At 31.5% G+C, this 23203-nt stretch overlaps 1 pseudogene; it reads right to left on the bottom strand.

The window, feature by feature from the left end:
• Nucleotides 1-15633: 15633 nt before the first annotated feature.
• On the bottom strand, nt 15634-17566 carry LOC148207731 (tetrahydroberberine oxidase pseudogene; annotated as a pseudogene).
• Between the last annotated feature and the right edge of the window lie 5637 nt (nt 17567-23203).

The following is a 23203-nucleotide window of genomic DNA, read 5'->3' as shown; positions in this document are numbered from 1 at the left end:
CAACGGTTGGACACCCACCAGCTGGAAAAGGCAAGCGTCCTGCTCTTCTTGGCGATCCAATAACGAAGTTCGCCGAGAGTTGCACTAGACTCAATCCATGCAATGTTGTTCTCAACGTGGATGACAATTGATCTAAGATTAGCTGCTAAAAATAATTTACAATGACAGAATAACTTTATAGTAATTTATAAATTTAATTTTTTATTTATGGTAGTTTAAATATGATAATAGATAGAAAACATGACATGAACCTTCAATTAACATGACAATGGTTCTAAGATTTCCTGTTAAGAATAAATAGTATTATTTATAATAATAGGTAACCAAAGTGTACCTCCAAGTATCTTCATGGTACGAGCCTGCTTTAGACATAATCTTATGATTTTATACCAATGAAAATAATGGTTCAGTCTATATATATCATGAATCACTTCCCTTTAATTTATAATCAATGTGGAGTTTTATTTACTCGCTTACAACTCTAACAAAAAGAACCATAAAAATAAAAATTTTGGATTTATTGGTAGTTTAACGTTACCTAAATCCACACCACAAATGGGATATCAGAGATATAAGAAAGATCCTCGTAGTCATGACCACCTCTCCGTATTCTGATGTGAAAGCCATGGGCTCTACAGCAAATAACAAATGTTTGAAACATGGGAAGCTTTTGACGGTGTGATAATGAACAAGGTTTAGGGGTAGTGGCAGTTGAGAATCTGAGGTTTCGAGCGGAAAAGTTCAAAACATAAGAGAACGAAGAGTTTTCCAGTGTAAATGACTTTCGAAATGGAGTCGTCGCCCTTCGGAGAATGAAAGACATTGAGAAAATGAAGGTGGTTGCCAGCGGGAAGATTCCCAAATGCAAATTGCAAAAGTTACCATGAAAGGAAAGGCAAAAAGCAAGAAAGGAGCTCAAAAAGACTGGATAGAGCTTATGGCACTTGCATGGTTGGTTTAGGACAGTGGGGCTCGTTTTAATACAAGATAGAGAGGTGGTGGGACTTGGGGATTTAGTGAGTGAAGAAGTCGGGAGCAAGGAAATATAAACAAAATAAATAATAGAAATAGATGAGCCTTTTTTAAGGGTTTACTCACTAGATTCCACTTTAGATAAAAAACTCGTTTGAATTGGTTGGATGGCGACAATATCAAGAGGTTCATTTATCTTGTAAACTTAATTAGATTTCGTATCTTTTTCATGTGTGATCCTTAACCAAGGAAATAACAATTAGGGGGTGTTTGGTTCCCATTTTCAACCCGACGGGTAGAGTTTGTTAAGACAAACCCTCGTTTGTTGAGACAAACCCTCTTTTGTTTCACAATTTTATGAACCCAAGTTTATTATAGTAAATACTATTCCACCCCAATTTAATTAAAATTACATGTAATAAATAATTAATTCATATATTGATACTTTTTATCTAGTTTTTTTTTCCAAATGATCCGAGCATAATCTAATTTTTGTTTTGTTCTTACTATCTATTTCTAGCTGGTTTTTTTTTTTCATTTTTTGGTTTACTTGTTTTGATGGTGAACCATATGAAATGTATGTTGAGATGTACCTTGAAGAAGGTCTATAAAATGTAAGTATTCTTATCTATTTTTTGAAAATGTAAATGTCATTTGCTTAATTAATGAAAGACATTATAATTTTGTATAATTATTTTATTTTAATTTTATATCTTCTTTTTAGCTTATTAAGTTAATATTTTTTTAAACAATATTATTTAAAAGGCTTTGTAAAAACTGTAATTGTCAAATAAAATAAGTCAAATTTAATAGTAATTGATGATAATTAAGTAATACTTTTTTTTTACAATAATCAAGTAATCAAATTTACTTAAATAGTAAATAGTGAAAAATTAAATAAATGATTGATAACATTTTCTTTATGGTAAAATTTATGTCCAATGAATTTGTTACTCTTGTTTAAATTTTGATAAAATATTTAAAAGTATTTTTATAGATAATTGAATATTTATTTTAAAAATTAATCATTGGAAAAAAAAAAATTGGATTGACAAATATATTAAAAATATTTATATCCTTAAAATAATATTTCCTAATTTCACTTTTGTAAAATAATTTAATTATATTTTTAAAAAAAAAACTCAACCAACCAAACACACGCTTAATAAAATCAGTTTAACAAAATACAAAACACAGACTTAACAAACCCAGATTTAACACCAATCAAATACAAATTAAAGAAAATTTAGACTTAATAAACCTATTTCGTGTGTCAACCAAACACAGACTTAATAAACTCACACTTAACAAACTCACACTTAATGAACTAGTGAAAAATAACGAACTAAATACCACGTTAGAGGTTGGTTTTTAGCAAGTTGTTGAAAGAATGACAACTAATATGACACAGTGATTAGGACTTCGTCTAGAGTGATGAGCAAGTCATTTAATATTAAAAGAAGAAAAATATTGTCGGATAATGAAAAAAGTGTTTATATGTCATGCCATTATCATATCATTGGATCTGTGATCTTACAAAACGGGGCAATTGCATAAATGACCAAATTTAATAACACATTTTAAAAAATGGCCAAACCCATAGGATATTGCAATAATGGTTAAATTAATTTTTTCCTTAAATACTGAAAAATTGTTTAAAAGACAAATATACCTTGTAACCAATTAGGTATATATGCATAATTTTAGAGATTTAAGATTTTTACAAATAGCAAAAACAATTGAACTTAATAACAGGAATTCGATATTTAATAAAAAGTAAATGAAACTAAAAAAATTATCATAAATCTAATTTAAAAATTGCTAATTAGAATTTGAAAGTAGATTTAAAAAAAAAAATTTGATAAGACTGTATTGAGGTATATTTTGAAATTTACCCCTCTAAATCAGAAGATTTACAAATAAAAAATAAATGAAATTAAAATAATTAACTTAAATCTATTTAAAATTGCTAATTATAATTTGAAAGTAGATTTTAAAAAATGATAAGACTGTGTTGAGGTATATTTTGAAATTTACCTATTTAGATTTATAAATAAAAGGTAAATATAAATAGGGAAAATTAACATTATCTTTATTGGTTTTCTTAAAATAAAAAAAAACACAAAACAAAAAGTTTTGAATAGTACCATGCCTCCAACAATCCAACCCTCATAACTTCCACCACAGAACACTAAATCTTTTACATTTAAATATAAATTAATTATAATAAATACAAATACCATAAATAAGAAACAAATTTGACCATGGTGGAAAATTTTTAAATTCAGAAATCTAAATTGCAAAATTTGTAAACATTAAACATTTTTTAAAATGAGTTTTCAAACCAATCGGTCCAAGGCATTATCTCAAATAAATATTAAAAGTGATTGGCCATAAAATACAAAAGCCCAAAAACCAACCTCTCCTTTTTAAGTTTAGCTTTTCTTTATAACAAAACCTATTTTTTGGTCTTTAGCTGCCTCATTTAATTAATTTGGCTGTGAGTGTGTGTGTGGTTACACAAATATTGTGGTGGCAATGGTATTTTTTTGGAGGGGAAGAAAAAGGAGAACATTGGGTTGTAGAGTATGGTCGGTAGCTCGTTCACATGAGATTAGTAATTTTTTTTTTCATTCGGTATTCCTAAGTATCTATTGGTATAGTGCTTAGAAGTTAGGTGGTCATTGTTGTGGCATCTAGAGAGAGCTTTATAGAGCGTTTTATGAAGCCCATTATATTTATCTCAATATCGTAGTAGAATTTGTTGTCGCGGAAGATTGGACATAGCCCATAGTTCGATGAACCGACATAAATTTGCTTGTGTTATTTATGTGCTTTCCCTAATTTTCTCTTATTAATATTGTGATTGGCTTAGTTTCACTGACAAACTGTGGAAGGGAAAAGTTCTTGGTAAGCAATTTTCCCAACAAGTGGTATCAGAGCTGTAGGTGTTCAGCATCATGGGATCTAGTGGAAAGGTCAACTTCGATGGGGATACGAGATTTGATGGGGAAATTTTTTAGTTTTGGAATATGCAAGTGAATTATCTTTTCATGTATAAGAAGATGCACAAAACCATGAAGGAACGATAGGTTGGGATGACAGACATGGAACGGGTGGAGATGGACGAACAAGTCATAACAATCATCAGGTTGTGCTTGTCAATGAACGTGTCAAGTCTCGTGGCGAGTCAGACAACGACGATGAGACTTATGAAGACCCTGACAGACAGATATGAAAAAACTCTATGCCAACAGCAAAGTGTATCTTATTATGAGATACTTCAACATTCATATGGAGTAAGACACGTCAGTAAACTCCCACATAAACGAGGTGACTAAACTAATGATCAGTTGAAGTGATGGAGATTACTTTTTCAGAGGAAGTGAAGACTATAAAGTTGCTGTCCTCTTTGCCTGAGAGCTGGAAAATGATGAAGACGACTATCGAATTTGTTGGGAAATGAAAGTCTGAAGTTTTCAGAAATGTGTGATGCTGAAATTGCTGAAGAGATTCGTGGGAAAGGAAATGGGAAGAACTCTGCATCCACTTCTGGTGGGGAGAACTCTATGGAGTAAGCATTTGTAATTTAGAGCAAAGAAAAAGGGAAAATAAATCAAGGAGGATTAGGAAAATGAGTGCACTTTAATTACGTGTCAGCGGATGTGTTAGCTTGTATTGAGGGTAACACAAACCTGTAGACCAATCATCAGAGTAGGTAGTAGAGAGTATAGCTTCGGTGCATGTATCTTCAGACAGGAGTAATTGGTTCACTGATAGTATACTTTATAAACCACATTTCATGATATTCAGGTAGAAATTATTTAACAATTTTCGATCATTTGTGGTTTATTTACGTGCATAACTGATGTTTTTATAGGATCAAGCTATTAGAAAGAAATGAAGCATAAGCGATCAATTGAGGGAAACTAGAACGAAAAATAGGAGCTTGATGAAACCACTTCAGCGCTGCAGCGCCATCATTTAGCTCCATGGCGCGCCTGCAGGTCAGAATTGGTAGCAAAATCCCAAAGGAGCGCCGCAGCGCTAGTACACAGCGCCATGGCACCCTGCAGATGAAACTTGGGCCTTTTTCCGCGATGACAGCGCCGCAGCACTGTATAGTAGCGCCATGCCGCTACGAACTTGCACGTCCGTCACAAATCTGGGACGGCTCCATGGCGCTCACTAATGGCGCCATGGCGTGTAGCGATGCCTTAACTTAAGAGAAAGATGAGTGCGCCGTTTTTAGGACTTTTATAGGGATTCTCACATGGGGGTAATGGATCTTTGGAGAGGATTGGCTCGATGTTTGAGGCAAGAAGGCTGAGGAGACAATTTTCGAGGGCTCGTGATCGTGGAGATTGAGTCGGGGACGGTCAATCGACACTACGGCTTTAGTTTCTCTCATTTCCCTTATCTTTTCTAGATTATTATGAAATTCTTTATGGGATTTTATTGTATTTTCGTGAACATGAGTAGCTAATCTTCTTGTTCTAGGGATTGACGTAGCCGTTGGATTTATGAGTTGGATTTATTAACATTTGTCTTGATTGATTTGTTTTTAATCTATTTATGCATTTATTTGCTTAATGCTTTTAATCTCTTGATCACAGATTAATTGTTGCTAAGTCTGAATCTTATGCTCGGGAGAGGTGGTTTAGGTTGAAACATGCATGACTGGGGTAGTTCTAAGATCGGGAGATTTAGAATTATCTTAGAGGTTGTTAAAAGATTAAGACTTAAGGCCCTGCTGTGTTAATGAAACTAGATAGGGATATAGGTTTCTTAATAAGTGAGAGAATTAATTGTGCTCGGGAGAGACTTTTATGATTCTTGATTTCTTGTCTTATAGATTAATTGCATATTCAATCTCGGCATGTTTAATTTGTCCGGTTGTAGGTTCAATTGGTGAAATCATTTCCCTAGGACCCGTTCTCCATAAGAGTTTCTTAGAGTCTTTTATTCACTTTGTTATTTTATCTTTTGTGTGTCAAAAGAAATTCCTGATTGTTTCTCTAGATAAAATTGGACATTAATATCCGTAGTACTTGAGTGACTAGAAACCCAATCCAGTGGACGATATCAGTAATTACTTACCATCTTTATTAAAACTTGACCCGTACACTTGCGGTAAGCAATTTCTACTACATTCACATCCTTCATTGCAGTGAATTATGGTGCGGTGAGGATAGGGAATGAGAGACTTTCCAAATCATAGGGATTGAGGATGTTTGTCTGAGGACTGATAGTGGGACCGAGTTAGTTTTTCATGGTGTCATGTATATACCCAGTTTCAGGATGAATTTGATATATTCAAAGAAGCTAGATGATGAAGGGTACAAAAGTGAACTTGTAGAGAACATGTGAAAACTCATGAGGGGATCCGAGGTAATAGTTGTTGGCCATAGAGAAGCTTCAGTATACGTGTTGGGGTTTGGCATTGCCAAAGGACTAGAGAAACGGATCATGCACGGGGTCGTAGATGATTAAGGGGAGACATGATAGAACCAACAGTAGAGACAGTCAGGACAAATCAGAAGAATCTACTGTTAGTTCCTGTTCAACAGCTAGGAAGTAAAGGAAAGGAAAATAAGAATAGCTTAGTTAGTTGTTCAGTAGACTGTCGAAATTTAGCCCAAGTTGTTAGATGGATTAGCGAGCTGATGAAGTCGCATAGGCGAAAGAGTGTATTGAGGAAACAGACTACAGTTAGCGTTGAGGTAGGCGTGAGGTCTCTAGCTTGGCAATGGACTTGGTTAGGTTGGCCAAGTCGTTAGTGGATAAGCTTTCCTTCAGGAGTCATTGGGTGCGATGGAGGAAGGAAACATCTGGTACCACTTAATCCGAATGGGAGTACATAGCCGTGTCTCTTACGTCTGAGAGACAAGATCACGTAAGATTGCTCAATCTCATGACAATCGTAGATGGAACCTTGATTGGTACCAAAAAGATTTTAGAAGCTATTGGTGCAATGGGAGCAGAGCCTCGGTTTGTGCCAAGAAGGTGTTGACAGTATATTGTGGTGCAGTCAAAACTGAACCTTGATAGTTTGCCAAGATGAGGGATATTATTGCTATTGTTGTTTTATCTCTAAGTGGGAGATTGTTAGGATATAATGGAGACAAAATAAATATTAAAAGTGATTGGGCCATAAAACATAAAAGCTGAAACCCACCTCTCCTTTAAGTTTAGGTTTTTCTTCCTAACATAACTTTTTTTTTCTATCTTTAGCTACCTCATTTAATTAACTTGGCCGTGAGTGTGTGGTTACACAAATATTGTGGCGGTAGTGGCAGAGAAGAAGAGAAAAGAGAACGTTGGTTTCCAGAGCATTATTGGCCGCTCGTTCTCATCAGGTCAGTGAAGTTTTTTTTTTCTTTTCACTATGTATTCCCAAGTATTTATTTGTGTTGTGCTTAGAATCTAGATGGTCATTGTTATAACATCTAAAGAGAGCTTTGTAGAGCGTTTTTTGTGAGACTCATTGTATTTATCCCAATATCATAATAGAACTCGTTGTCACTGAATATTGGACGTAGCACATAGTTGGGTGAACTGGTATAAATTTGCTTGTGTCGTTTTTTGTGCTTTCCCTATTTTTCTTTTATGACGAAATGTGGAAAGAGAGAAAAATATTGGCAAACAATTTTCCCAAGAAAGATATACACTTTAAATAGTTTGCCTCATGAATACAATGTCTCCCGCAACTTGCTTCGTGTGTGTCAAACTATATGTATTATCTAAACTGCATACTTTACCTGTATATCTTAAATAAGTTGTAGTCATGTACGATTAATACCTCACGAGATGAATGTGTAATATGGACATTTACTCACTTTCTTGAGTTTCTTCATTCAATGGTTGTAAGCAAAAGCTACATTTTTTTAATTGAAAGTAACCAAAAATGTTATAAGAACCATTTGATATCTTTAGACCTTTAATTTTTGTATTGTTGATATTTTAATGTTTATTTCCCTAAATAAGAACATTACTTTTGTAAGACTAAAATATATTACTTTAGTAGATGTAATTAGATAAACATTTATTTTTCAACAAAATCATCAAATAATCATGACAATGCGAATAAATTGAAATTTATAATTATTTTTATTTAAAAAAATGTGATATGTACAATATCCCTTTAAAAATGGAAAAGTATTTTGATTTTTTAACCTTAAAAATGACTTATTTTCATTTAGGTTATATTATATATTTTTTGATATATACACAATAAACTTTACTTTAAAATTAATGAAACTAACTTTTCATAAAAAAAAAATTGTAATGACTTTAATTATATAAAATTTACTATATCGTGGCACTCTTATTTATTTTGTTATGATTTAATTATTAATTAAAATAATCGACAATCTACTTTATTTATTTACACTCCAACCGATCCTTCGTACTCTTTCATTATGAACTTCTCAATCCATAATCTAAGATTCGAGACTGCCAAAACCTTTAAGCCTCAAGCAATGGTGACGTTATTGCAAGTTTCCCACATTCAAGCATCCATCCTTTGAGCAAAAAATAACGGCTTCTAGACACAAACACGACGCGGTGGCCATGACTACGAGAGTCTTTTCTCTATCTCTTACAATGACGCTCCTTTCGTTGTCGTTGATATGATAAACATTCGATCGATTGACGTTGATGTGGAAAAAACGTTGGATGGGTGAAATTTGGAGCCACCATCGGCGAACTCTACTATAGAATTGCAGAGAAAAGAAACACCTTATGGTTCCCCAGCTAGGCTTTGCTTGACAGTCGGTGTTGGCGAGCACTTCAACGGCGGTGGCTATAGTGTGATGCTACGAAAATTTGGACTCACTGCGGATAACGTGATCGATACTTACTGTTGGGTGTCTCCAAAAAGGCAACAGACTTGGATGGGAGCGCCAAGTCATCAGGGGAATCTTCCTTCAGAAGTCGTTAGGTTCAATTGAGAAAGGAAGCGACGTTAACCACTTATTTCAAGTGGGAGCACGTGGTGTCTCTAACGTCTGGGAGACAAGACCACGTATGATTGTTCAGTCTTGAGGCAATCACAGACAGAGCTTGGGTAGGGTCGAGCAGTGTGGATCAGTTCATTGATATAGTAGTCAGAATTGTGCCTTGACAAAGGATGTCAAGAAGTTGATGGGACACTATTAATAGAGTGGGAGGCAGAGAATTGTCGCTTTGTCTCCAAGTGGGAAATTATTAGGATTATGGAGCCAAAACAAGAAACTCATGTCTATGAAGAAAAGAATTTTTCAACACTATTACCAATTCCTACCGGAGTAGGATATTGCTGTCTTATAAGGATTACAATATTGTTTTCCTATAAAAATTAGGATATTTGGCCTCTAGAGCCCTTATGAAAGGTTTCATTTTTACAGAATCCAAATAAAAGAGACTTGGATGGTTGTAGGCAGTGTTGAAAAAGATTCTGTATCCCGTGGGTTTATTGAGTGTTATTCATTCTTGTACCTAATTATAGTGTGTTATAATACTTAGAAGCTAGGGGCTTTGGACTTCTAGGGAATATTTTTGGGGAGAGTTTTGTATTTCAATTTTTAAACAGTTATTAGTGAATTACCCACATCTGAGTGGAAGAGTGGACGTAGTCCTTAGTGGTGAACCAGTATAATTTGCTGTGTCGTTTTTCTTGTGTTTTTACAGTTTTCTTCCTATTTGCATATTTTTTGTTGTGTTTGGATATTTCTGTGGAAGATGAAATTATTCTGGACCATTAATTTCCCAACACTTTCCACACAGAGCTGGAAATCTTTACAAGATTCATTATAGTGTGTTATTGGGAGAAGACGAAGATACTATACAAAGACAAATAAGTTGGGTCCATAAGCTTTACAGTTACATGACTCCTTTCGTGTCAAAAAAATCCAAGGACTGCATATATCAATTACAGATATCTAGGTATCGGAACAAACAACAAAAATGGAAACACGAGTTATGACAAAGCAAGCATATATATGGGGAGTGAAATACTTCAAGGGTAATTTTAAGAGGTTGGTGAGTGTAAAAACTAAGGTCGATCCATCTAATTTCTTTAGAAATGAGCAGAGCATTCCTTCTCTTTCGCCATGGTGGAAGAAGAAGGGACATTAGATGTCGTGATTCAAAGAAAATCCCAATTAATACAGTGGATGTATACTGATATCAGAATAATGGGGTTTTCTATACTTTGTTTAGTTTATGCCTTAATAAAGTTTTTACAATTGTATTCTTTTGGCTCATATATGATCAATTTGAAGGCAACTAATATACATACAAATCCTTTTGTATTTTTGCATTAAATAAATATTTCCTAGTTTGCTTGTTAGAATTTTTTTGTATATATATATATATATTTTTTTTTTGCAGCTAAGCTTTGTATAAAATTTATTTGAGCAGTTCTTTATTCTATGATTTTTTTATGATTTCTTTTGTTTTATATAAAAGTTACGAACTTCTATAGTGCATTTACCAATTGAGTTATATATATATGTTCATATCAATTCTATGAAATTCATTTTGGTTTTTGTTTTTTTATGTATATCAAGTTTAATATTTTTGTGCTTACTTCATCCCCAAATTGAAGTTAAAATTATTTTGAATAAAGAAAACTTGATGCTAAATTTGTTGTATGTGGGTAGAATTGAAAATAATAGCTCAGGTGTGATATACCATCAAAATAATTGAAAATATTTTTTTTTAGAAAATGATAGTATCATAATTTATGGATTTGGAAATCATACCGACTACTCCACGAGAGGTAGAGATTATATGTTGACAAAAGATATTAAAAAAAACAAACAAAATTAGATATAAAATATATGGGTTGTTATGTTTGAATTGAAAGACAAAAGTTGCAACTCCTTTTAGATCAATACATAATAAATGAACACTATTGGTTAAAAATTTTGTTATAATAATATTTGAGTGTTATGAAGAAAATAATTAATTAAAACAGATCTCGCGCCCCTCATCATCGAAATTCGAAAATGATGTCTAAACAACTATAAATAAATTATATTTAATTGAGTTTTTAATTAAGTTTATATTATAATATTAGAATTTAATACCTAAAAAGTTTAAGTTTATAGTTCAAATTCATAACTCCACCCATGAAGTATATGGGTTAATGTAAATTGGCTTGATGGATCAGAATGTTTTAATTGTGTTTAGTTTTGGAATAATCAGGAAATTAAGTTTTATTTTGAATGATATTTTATTAAGACTAATTGGAGCACTATTTTTTATTAACTTTTAATGTATGCGATATATAGTAGCTAGTATTATTATATTCCATGAAGAAGAAGTTTAATTTGCACAAATGCTTCTTATCCCTTTTCGGTGGAAAAATAAATGAGATTTTTGAACGAGAGATTTCCTTTCTGCTAGAGGTGGAAATCTATACCAAATCTATTATTCGATGGTTTAGACAGTAGAAGATGAAGATACTAAACATATAAGGAGTTGAAAACTTCAAGGGTGATTTAAAGAGGTTGGTGGGCGTAAAAATCAAAGTTGATCCTTCTAATTTCTTTAGAAATCAGCAGAACGTTCCATTCTCTTTTGCCATCGTGGAACAGAAGGGGACATTAGATGTTTTGAAATATTATTGGAAGAAAGTCTCATTGAATGGATGTATAGGGAGAAGAATAATGAGGTTTTCTAGACTTTGGTTGGTAGTTCTAAGCACCTTAATAAAATTGTCACCTTTGTATTCTTCATGTTCATTCATATATTATCGATTTGTCTTTGGAAGGCAACTAATATACGAACAAATTCTATAGTATTTTTGCATTAAATAAATACTTCCTTGTTTGGTTCTTCATTACTACTAATCTTGTCTTTCATGACAGTTATGAACAGTAACAAAAAGATTGGAATAAAAAAAATTGCCACAAATTATGCGAGCCCATTATTAGTGGTAAAAAATGCTAACTTCTTGATTTTTATAATTATATGATAGTTAAAAGCTACCACGAAAATTGATTTTTTTTAATTGTCACAAAATGATGGAGGCGCGATTTCGCTGGAAAAAACGGTGATTTACATATTTTTCCAATTTTTATGACATTATATAAATGTCACGAAAAATTAAAAAAAAAATCCAGTATTCCATTATAGTTAGTTTGACCATTTTGAAAATCTATGACAAGAAAAAATGTAACAAATGATTTCAAGTAATTTTTTTTCTTTTTTTTTTTACAAAAGAAAAGGAGTCTTTAAGAATGACTTAATTCTTTCGGGATTGCATGGTTGCAATGAGTAGAGATTTATGATTATTAGTTTCCACAAATTGTCCATAAAGTAGTAGAACAATTTCACATTTTTTTCAACTTTGCTCGGGGAACCTATACAATCACATTGCAACTATTATATTCTTGGAGTCGTTTATAGTGGAAAGAAAAATGAAGATGTACTATTATGTTTTGTTGTATACGTCTCTGAAATTAGTCGTGGAACTTTGATACAAAACTGCCCCGTAAAATTAGTTGGGTTTGTCTGAACATTTTCATTTTGATTTTTCACTTCTTTAAATTATAAAATTCCATTCTAATCCTTGTTCTTTGTCATTACAAAGACCCCACGTATTTCTCGCATTCGACAACACGGCAGTAGGCACTTCGACAATACTATGGCTGTTCTTTTTGTTCATTTTTCAAAATTATATCTTTATTACTTAGTTTGGATTTTGTGGTTTATTGTGTTCGAAAGGTGTACAATATTATTAAATCTATTTCGCAACCGTCATGAATTTGTCATATATAAAATTTCCTTAGACATTGCAAATCGTTATTAAATACAAAATGTGGCAAAAAAAAAACCGTTATAAACTAATTATTTTAGTGATATTTGATTATTTTAGTTACAGTTATAAACTGTCATCAAATAAATTTTTTGTGATATTTTTTAATTGTGGTGGATGATCCATTTGTGACAAATTATAACGTAAGTTTTTCAATAACTATCACGTTCTCTACTTTCTTGATGTCTTAGTTCATGACAGTTACATCACTGTCATCAATTATGTTAATGATAGGTTTTTAACTATCGTTGAAGCCTTAATTTGTTGTGCAGTGCTTAAACTATTTTGGTAAAACTTGGATCCTTTCTTTTTCATCTAAATTTGCATAAAAGATTGTTTGGGCAGTTCTTTATTTTTTTATTTTTCTTTTCTTGAATATTACTTTACAAATATGAGGAGTGAACCTATAACCTCCCATTCTATTAAAAGAAAATAGAAAGACCATTAACCAGTGTTATATACATGTTCATATTGGCTTTATGACATTTGGTTTGATTTTTTTTCCAATGATTAATGATTTTATAATAACAAAATTAAAATTAACAAAAGATATGGTATAAAATAGCATGGAGATTTATTTAAGTAAAATAATTAAACTAGTATGTATAAAAATAATTAGAATGTAGATTTTTTTTTTTTTACTTCGAATGTAGATTTATTTAAACTAGTATCTACTAAGGTTGAGATCCGAGAAAACATCTAAGGCAAATACAAAATTTGCCTCTCCTAAAAAAAATTTTAAATTAAGGTCAAAATACTACTTGATTCATGTACTTTAATCTTGGTTTATTTTAGTGTTTTACTTTCAAAATGTTTGTTTTAGTTCCTACACGTAAAAAATGGAGATTAATTTTGTCGCAACGTCATCGCGACGCGGAGCGGCCGACGTCATCCCCTGAAGGATCTCTTTCGAGATAAGGGTTTGGAGTCGCCACTAATCAAAACAGATTTTGGTTCGAGAGTCGACTGAGCGTAGGGAATGTTAGCACCCTACGACACCCGTTCGAAAACGGTACCACATTTTATCATAAATTATCTTATCATATCCTTGAATAAATTGGAGGGTTCCAATTCCCGTCACAAGGCACATTGAGACTTGAGCTAGGTGACTTAAGCATTGACATTCCAACACCTCACCAAAGTGCCACCACCTTAAGGATGTAAGCTATGTTCTTTTTGAAAATACAAACTTTGTATTTTTAAATTTTGTTTTAAAAAAAAAAAACTCTGAACGAAATTTTTTATTTAAAATAATTATTTAGTAAAAACAATGATAAAAAGAGGCATGCAAAGACTCGAACTTGGATCTGTATATTAAAAAATAAACATCTTATCACTATGTCAACACCCTAAGATGTAAACATTGTACTCTTTTACAAAAACAAAAGTTCTAATTTATTTTTTAAACTAAAAAAAAACCTACGAATTTTGTTAAATTTAAACAAAAAAATAATAATCTTTTATGTATTTTGACATTAAAAAGATTTTTTCAAGAAAAACTTTTATTTCTAATTAAAAAAATCAATTTTACTTAAAATAAATTGTTAAGATATTTTCTAAAATTATACTCATCATTTAAAAAAAGGATTTCATTCTCCTAACAACTTAGTGTAAATTACAAATGTTACTTTATTTAAATCAAATCCCTAGAAAACAAATTTCTTTAAATCCTCTATTTTTTAAATCCCTGCATCAGAAATTCTCTTTCTAAAAATAAATAAAAAAATAAGAAAACAAAATTAAGAACTTTGAAGGTAAATTTTAAAGAATCCAATTTATTTTTTAAATAAGATTTAGTTTATAAAACTCTTATTATTATTTTTTTTAACTTACAAAACTTTAATGCAAAATCTATTATTTAAATGAAATTAACTTTTTGTTACTTTATTTAAAAATTATTTTATTTTACTGTAAAAAAAGTATCTACATTATTTTTCAAAACTTATTTTAAAAAGTTTATTTTCTTTAAAAGGAAAATTTTTATTTTTTTTTGTTAAAAATAAACTTTTTTTTATTATTAAAAGAAATGTAGGGGTATACCGTGCAAAGATTTTTACCACCGATGTCGTTGGTCGTGTTAGAGTGGGTCGTTGGACTCTTTGTCGTCGTCGGTCTATCACCGGAGGATGGTCTCAAGGCGGCAATGGAGGTTGTGAGGTGTGCACCGGAGTCTTGTTGTGTGTTGGTTCTATTGAACCGCCTTTAGAGACTAAGGGAAAAAATAAAAAATAAAAAATAAAAAATTTTCTTCACCCAAATCATTCTTCTGTGGGCTCTCCGTTTTTTCCGTGTCCTCTTGTGTTTTGTTTGCCCTTTAAATATACTAAAAAAATAACAGTAACATGCGTGAGTCGAATAAAACCAGAGAAAAAGAGGGAAGGGAAAGCGTTCGGTTTTGACGGGAGGAGGAACAAATGTTTCTTTTTAACCAAAACAGAATCTAAATTTTTTTAATTAAAAAATCTTTATTTAAAACAAAATTATATAAATCTAATCAAATCTTTTTATTTCTTTTATTTTAATTTTAAATCAAATTCTTTAAAACAAAATCTATTTTTTTTTAATTTAATTTAAACTTTAGCTTATAACCAATAATAAAGTAATCCTATAGTATTTAATAAAATAAAAATTAAATAATTAAAAATAAAACTAAAATGAAGCCGGATCAAAAGTGTTGTGTTTTCTCTTCCGTTACGTGATTGATTTAAAATATTATCTACTGGTTCTTGCAGTAATAGAAAAATAGCATCTTAATAAGATCAGTGAGAGATAAATTTCACAAAAACAATTTGCCTTTCTCCAATACAAAATTTGAAACTAATATTTCAAAATTGAATTATTGCACCGAGTCAATAAGATGGAAAAGAACCAAATTTAACCAATCAAATACAAAATGTTGAAGAACCTAATTAGGATAAATTTCATCCTTTTTTTTTTTTTGACTTATGTTAGTTGTCTAAATTGATCATACATCAACTTGAAGAATGAAAGGTAGCTTTTTTTTTTTTTTTCCTGCTGCAAAAGAAAGGTAGCAATTTTATTTACGCATAAACTATAAACTAAAGTAGAAAACATCCATTTAATGGACCGGTCAAGCATTCTTCCAAAAATCATATCTCAAGACGTCTCATGTCCTTCCTTCTTCGTCCACCATGACAAAAGAGAAGGAATGCTTTGCTCATTCATAAAGAAATTATGAGGATCAACCTTAGTTTTTATGCTCACCAACCTCTTAAAATTACTCTTGAAATATCTAAGTCCCCATATGCTTGCTTTCTCATAGCTCGTGTATCCATTCTTGTTGTTTATTCCTATATCCAAGTCTCGATAATTGATATACGCAGCCCTTGGATTCTTCGAAACGAAAGGAGTCATGTAACTTTCAAGCTTACGGATCCAATTTATATGTTTTTGTGTAGTATCTTCGTCTTCTTCTGTCCAAACCACCGAATAATGAATCTTGTAAAGATTCCCAGCTCTATGCGGAAATGGAATCTCTGATTCAGGAATCTCATTCATTTTTCCACCGTAAGGGATAAAAAATATTTGTGCAAATTCAACTTCTTCTTCGTTGAACAATTCCCATATACCCTGAAGCCCAACTATGGGGATTGGCTCATTTACATAGTCGGTTTTGGCTTTTCCATTGGCTTCAAAAGCCACATTCCTATCGAGAAGGACATCTAACGGCTGTCCTCCACGGAAGCCGGCAAAATGGAGAACGGATTCAATCCAACTCATTTCTATACAATCTTCTTTCTTCAGCCCGAGCTCCGGGAAAGTATTTTGCATGATGGGAAGAAGCTCTTCGGCTTGTCCGAGGAACAAGGAGTCGAAAGATGTTTCCCGTGTTCTTTTTCCATTTTGATGATTGTTTGAGTTCATGCCTCTTAATGTTATTTTGACAAGAAGTCGGTCATCTTGTTTGTTGGCCACGTATTGCCAACGGTGGACTAAATTGGTAGCATTTTGTTCCAAGTTTCTTGTGATTTCAAAAACAGTCACCACTGGTGGAACTGGGAGGAGCTTAATTTTCCATGCAACAATAATGCCAAAGCTTGCTCCTCCTCCTCCTCTAATGGCCCAAAACACATCCTCTCCCATCGATTTTCGATTTTGGAGCTTACCGTTTACATCAATGAAGTAAGCATCGATCACATTATCGGCAGCGAGTCCAAATTTTCGTAGCATCATACCATAACCACCGCCACTGAAGTGCCCCCCAACACCAACTGTTGGGCAAAGCCCAGCTGGGAACCCTAGGGTTTTGCTTTTCTCTGCAATTCTATAGTACAGTTCTCCGATGGTGGCTCCAGATTGCACCCATGCAACATTTTTTTCCACATTGACATCAATCGACCGAATGTTTATCATATCAACAACAACAAAAGGAATGTCGACATAGGAGATAGATGAAAGGCCCTCGTAGTCATGGCCACCGCTTCGCGTTCGTATCTGGAAGCCGTGTTTTTTGGCACAAATGATGGATGCTTGAATGTGGGAAACTTGCAATGGCGTCACTATTGCTTGAGGCTTAAAGGTTTGAGCAATCTTCAAACCTAAGTTATGGGTGGAGAAGTTCATAATCGAAGAGTACGAAGGATCAGTTGTAATGTAAACAATCTTTGAAATTGAAGAACAATTGGGAGAATGAAGAGAAAGACAACGGAGAAAATCTTCATAGTTGGAAGCAGAAGCTACCCATACAAAGGATAAGACAACAAAAATATAGGCTAAGGAGGTAATTGGAGACTTCATATTTGGTTTTGTGTTTTGGCAATGGATGAAGGGTTCCATTTATAGTGTAAAAGAGGCACCTCTCTTTTTTATTTAGCTGAAGAAAACGGAAGTGTCAAAGTTTGAGATTTAGATTATTGAACAAAGAAAATTCAAAGCACGGAACTAATTATAATGTATTAAGAAAACAAATTTTTTTTTTTTTTGTCATTTTTTCTCCATATAGTTTTCTAAGAAATTTGGTCTAAGTCAATTACTGGTTAGAAAAAGAAGAAAAGAAAATTCCTCCTATTATGAGTAAGATAAATTTTTATTTATTTTTTCAATACAATAGGTAGAGTAGAGATTTGAAACCAGAGTAGGATATAAATATCTTTTAACCTGTTTAATCTGGATTGACATAATTTAACTAACTATAGAGAGTGAAAGTAGTAAATTAAGTTAGATTGTGAACATTCACAATAAAAAGAAAGTGAAAGTGGTGTAAAGTCAGATTACATATTCAACTTAATATTCATTTTATAAAAATCAAATATAATTTTTAAAATCAGAAAATGAAAAACAAAATAGTTATCAAATCACATATGAGATTTCCTATTTTGATATTACGTTAAAATTACTATTAAGTCTTCAGAAAATATTAATCGTTAGGGCGTCTATTACCCTCATTTGATCCGTGTGCGTACGTGCGTGCATATATATATATATAATTTTAAGAAACATGAGCTTTGAAAAGATATTAGAGATTGGTAAGAATTTAAGAGCACAAACAGGTAAACAAAGAAAACAAGCCGTTTAAGGTGTTTGATAATAGAAACCTCTACTTTGATATTTTAATTAATTAAACAAAAAGAAAATTGAGTTCAAATATTGATGGATATGTTTAATGTTTCGTAGATATATTGTTCTCCAAAATTGAAATAAAAATCTTATTAACTTCCAAATTAAAAAGTGGTGATAATGCCATTGCAGAACTTTCAAGCAGGATTGAAGCCTTTGAAATTTCTTTATTCAAGACTTTTTTGAGATACATCCATCAAAGAATGACAATGCAAAATTTGGAGGATTTGTTTGCCAAAAAAAGAAAACTTTTGACAAATCTCTTCTCTGGGCTTAAGTTAAGGTTTCGTGTGAATTTGTACTTAGTTTGATAAAGTATAAATTCACAGCAAACTTTAGCAAAAATATTTAGATCAATCGATTCTCTTGTAAGTTCTTTAGGTTAAAAGCAAATAAGTAAGTAATAATAACAAAGGAAAAAGATATTGAGATAGAAAAACTTAACACACAGGATTATACTGGTTTGCCCCTATCTTGGGACTACGTCTAGTCTTCTGCGAAAAAGCAGGTTCAACTATAGTTGGGAATATTATTACAATGAAGATCTCACTCAAGTTATTACTATCTTGCTTCTAAGTACCCTAACAATATAATGACTACCTAGGATTACACAATTGAAAATACTCTCACTAAAACCCACGGGATACAAACTCCTTTTTTTCACACACTGTCCACAACCACTCAAGTTTATCTTATTTGGATTTTGTACCAATGAAACCTTAACAAAATAATCTATTTATAACAGGTCAAATATCTCAATCCTTATAGGAAAACAATATTATAATCCTTATAAGATAATAATATCTTATTCCTTGTAGTAATTGGTAGTAGTGTTGAAAATTTTTTTCCTCATAGGACACAGATCATCTGTTTTGCTCCATTATCCCAACAAAACTCACCCTCACCCTCGTATATTATTTTTTGAAATTAATTATTTTATAATTAATGTTTAAGGTAAATATTTGATCGATATTGTATGCTCAATGAATGAGTTGGACCACATTTTTACTATTATTTTGAATAGACAATTTAAGTTATTTACCTTTTTAGTAAAGCAGCTGCCTCATAATTAAATTAAAGTATACTATTATTTTGAAATTATTCTCTTTGTTTCTTTTTGCAATAATCCTTAAGTGCTGTTTGTTTTTTTGGAAATGCAAATCCCCGATATCTTCAAATAACTAGAATTTCAAATGTCTGAAATTTTACATATCTAGTATCTTCAAATGACCATGTTTGTTTCGTAGGAAAATATATATGGATGTTCGGAAATATTTGGATAGCCACCTTTATTTTGTAGGATTTATTAATTAGAATATTCTAAATTTATATAATGTTCCAAAAAAGCCCTAATGAATATTCATATAATTTATACATTAATCTAATATAATTTATATTTATATAATAGATTTTCTTAAACTTAATTTAATATTTTAGGTTTTTTATATATTAATTCCATATATATATATATATATATAATAATTTTTGTATGTTACTCAGTTAATATAACACTTTTTTACCCCTTTTTTTTAAGTAATTAATATTGAATATAAATTTCATTTTCAACTTTAATATTTTTTAAAAAATATACAATTATATAATTAATATTATATGGGGTAAAATTCATTTATTATATTATCAAATTATATTCTTTTAAGAAGAAAAATATCAAAGATAAAACTTATCGTTAAAAAAATGTTGCTTTAAAATAATTTTTTTAATATAATAGATATTATTCATAATAATTTATTCCAAATATTAAAACTCAATTGAGATATTATATAATTTAATTGAAGTTTATTTTATATGTACTTGTAATACATAAACATACTCAATTGTTATTAGTTCATGAATATTTTAATTTATTTAAACTATAAAATCACAAATAAAACCAATGAAATTTGATAAAAGAAAATATATGAAAAAATAACTTAGGAGTAAAAATATCAACGTAGAATGCCTTCGACAGGGGAATTATAGAAAACTCATGTTTTAGAAGGGTATCTAAATCGACTCGGATGCCTTCTAAATGGACATTCTAAGATATTCGGATATCTCAACATACTGATCAGATATCTTACATTATCATAAAACAAATGTGGGAATCCAGATGTCTGTCTCACGAAATCTTAGATTCCCACGAAACAAACGGTAAACACTTTTTTTAATATGGTCGTGATTCCGGCTGTACTTCTTGTCACCGGGCCTAATTTATTTTAATCTAATTTTTCTTAAACTACGTGTTAAGTGAATTTTTTTAAAAAGATTTTATTGAGATAAAAGTTTATAACTTTTCTCCATTTAAATATGATATTTATCCCTTTAAACACAAGCAGGGATTCTAGCTGAAATTTATTGAAAATTTAATAAATTCTATTTGCAAATTGTCATAATACATATATATGTATGCATGCATATATATACAAATATATGTATGTGTATGCGTATACACATATATATGTATATATTTGTGTATATATATATTTTGTTATAGGAAGAAAATGGAGATCAAATTAAACAATTCGAAAGGAGGAATGGAGCCGAAGAAGAAGCAGACCTGTGAAGCATGGTAAGTGGGTTGGGACCCGGCAATCCGGGCTGGCCATAGTCGACTTTCTCGACGTCGAGGAGGGTCGAGAACCTCATCGATTCTCCCCGACTCCGCACAGCCCGAACTGAGATGACTTGGTCTCAGTCATGAATGCAGCATGAGGCCCACTCTATCTAGATCTCCTCAGTGGACTAGAATTCGACTTTTGTAAATCCTGAAGAGAATAAGATTCAACGGATGTAAATTCTAAAGAGATTAGGATTCGACTTCTATACACCCTACTCTCTACCCTACTCTTTATACTCAACTAATGTGATACTGACTTAAGCATCGGAATCCGTGTGGCAAAAGCCACATTGGTCTTAGAGTTATTCTGTTTTGAAGATCTCGATCCCTCCTCTTAGAAGATTTATGCGAATTTGGCAAGATTCCAAAAGGCCAAATTTGATAATCCTTTTTAATATAGTCGTAATTTCTTTAATCTAATTTCTTTAAAACTATATGTTTTAAGTGATTTTTTTTTAAGATTTTATTGGGACGAAATTTTATGACTTTTCTCTCATTTAAATATGATATTTATCCATTTAAACACAAGCAGGATTCTAGCTGAAATTTATTGAAAAGTTGATAAATTATATTTACAATTTGTCGTAATATTTTTTATTTTTTGTTTATTTTGAGTTGTCCATTATAAAATTTAAATGGATAAATTACAATTCGTAACCAACTTCTGTCACAAAAGATTTTTGTGAGTTGCCATAAAATCAAACCTCATTGTCTTTTAATTTTCACTCCATTTTTCATCTGTAAAATTCGGATTAAGGGAAAAAAAAAAGGTTGAGAGGTGGTGAAGTCTTAGTTCTAATAGAAAAAAAAATTATTTTTAAGAGAGACTTTAAAGAAGAAATGAAAAAATGTGAGAAAAGTAATTTCAAAATGTACATACTAGAATGGACTAGAAAAACAATTCTTTTCTTTTAAATGACCCAAGCTACTAAAAATGAAAAATATTTGGTAGAAAAGTCACATTAATTTTCCCATTTCTATAGCTCATATTGGATATATATATATATAGATAGATATTTTCGAAAAAAGCTCAATATATTTTTTTTGACATTAAAAAGAAAAAAAAGAAGCTCAATATTGGATTTAGTGTGACAAAAATCTTTTGTTCACGTTACATGGGAAAGACAAAAAAATAGTTAATTGGAAAATACGTGCACGTAAATTACTTTCTTGCCCCACTGGTCAATCGAGTAAATCTAAAATTCAATAACTTGGAGAAGACTTGCACGTAAATAACTTTGGACCCTAATTACAATGTTCGGTGTAGCACGTGATTCTAAATGTTTTAAAATAATCTTTGTCGGTAAGATTTTAATTTTATTTAATACAATATAAAAAATAAAATGCAAATGCAGTTTACCCAATAAGGTAGATCATTAATTTTTTTAATAAAAATATACCATGATAAACTATATGTAAATTTCCGACATGTCATTATTAAAATTAATTTTCTAAATCATGAAAAGTAAACAACTAATTTTTTTTTAATATGCCAACTTGAACCTAACTCAATTGATTAAGTCATATATTCTGGACTAAAAGGTTCGAGATTCAAATCCTCGTCCAAATTGAAAAAAATATATATTGTTGATGCATAGATTTGGCTTCCCTAGATCTTGCCAAATGTACACCAATCCTCTAAATATAAAAAGGGATCGATGGATCAACGTGACCTGCAAAACAGATTGAAACTAGGACCGGTGTGGCTTTACAACACAGGCTTCGATGCTTAAGTTAGTATCAGAAGTCGAGTGCAGAGAATAAGAAGTTCAAGCGTACCTTTTGGGGTTTGGTTAATCTCTTACCTTATAGTCGTCCAATCCCAATCCTCTCCAGATTTGTCCTAGTCGAATCTTAAATCTCCAGGCCTGTTACTTCGTTGTCGGTTTTAGGTCGGATTGAGAATCAATGCGAGTTAATACGGGTGTAACTGCGCAACGGTTGGATGGACTGTTATAGTTCTCTACCGGGGGATGAGAACTGTTCGGCACCGGCCACTAGTCGGCCGGGGGCCGGCTCGGGTCGCAGGGTGCCAGCCCCCTTTCCTGACTTGTGCTTTCTTCTCGGGTTCCTTTCGGCCTCCCATCGCTTGGTCTCTTCTCTTTTTATCTTTTCCATAACATATATTATTGTAGAATAACTTAAATGAAAATATGACAATAAAAATTTAATCAGTCAAAATATTTTTCAGATAGTTAAAACTAAAATTTAATATTAAATGAGAGGAAAGA

Source organism: Momordica charantia, unplaced genomic scaffold (assembly GCF_013281855.1).
Source record: "Momordica charantia cultivar OHB3-1 unplaced genomic scaffold, Mcharantia_2.0 BLBB01000098.1, whole genome shotgun sequence".
Taxonomy (NCBI): domain Eukaryota; kingdom Viridiplantae; phylum Streptophyta; class Magnoliopsida; order Cucurbitales; family Cucurbitaceae; genus Momordica; species Momordica charantia.
Note: the sequence above shows the minus strand (reverse complement) of the source record. Positions and strands in the feature narration are given on the sequence as shown.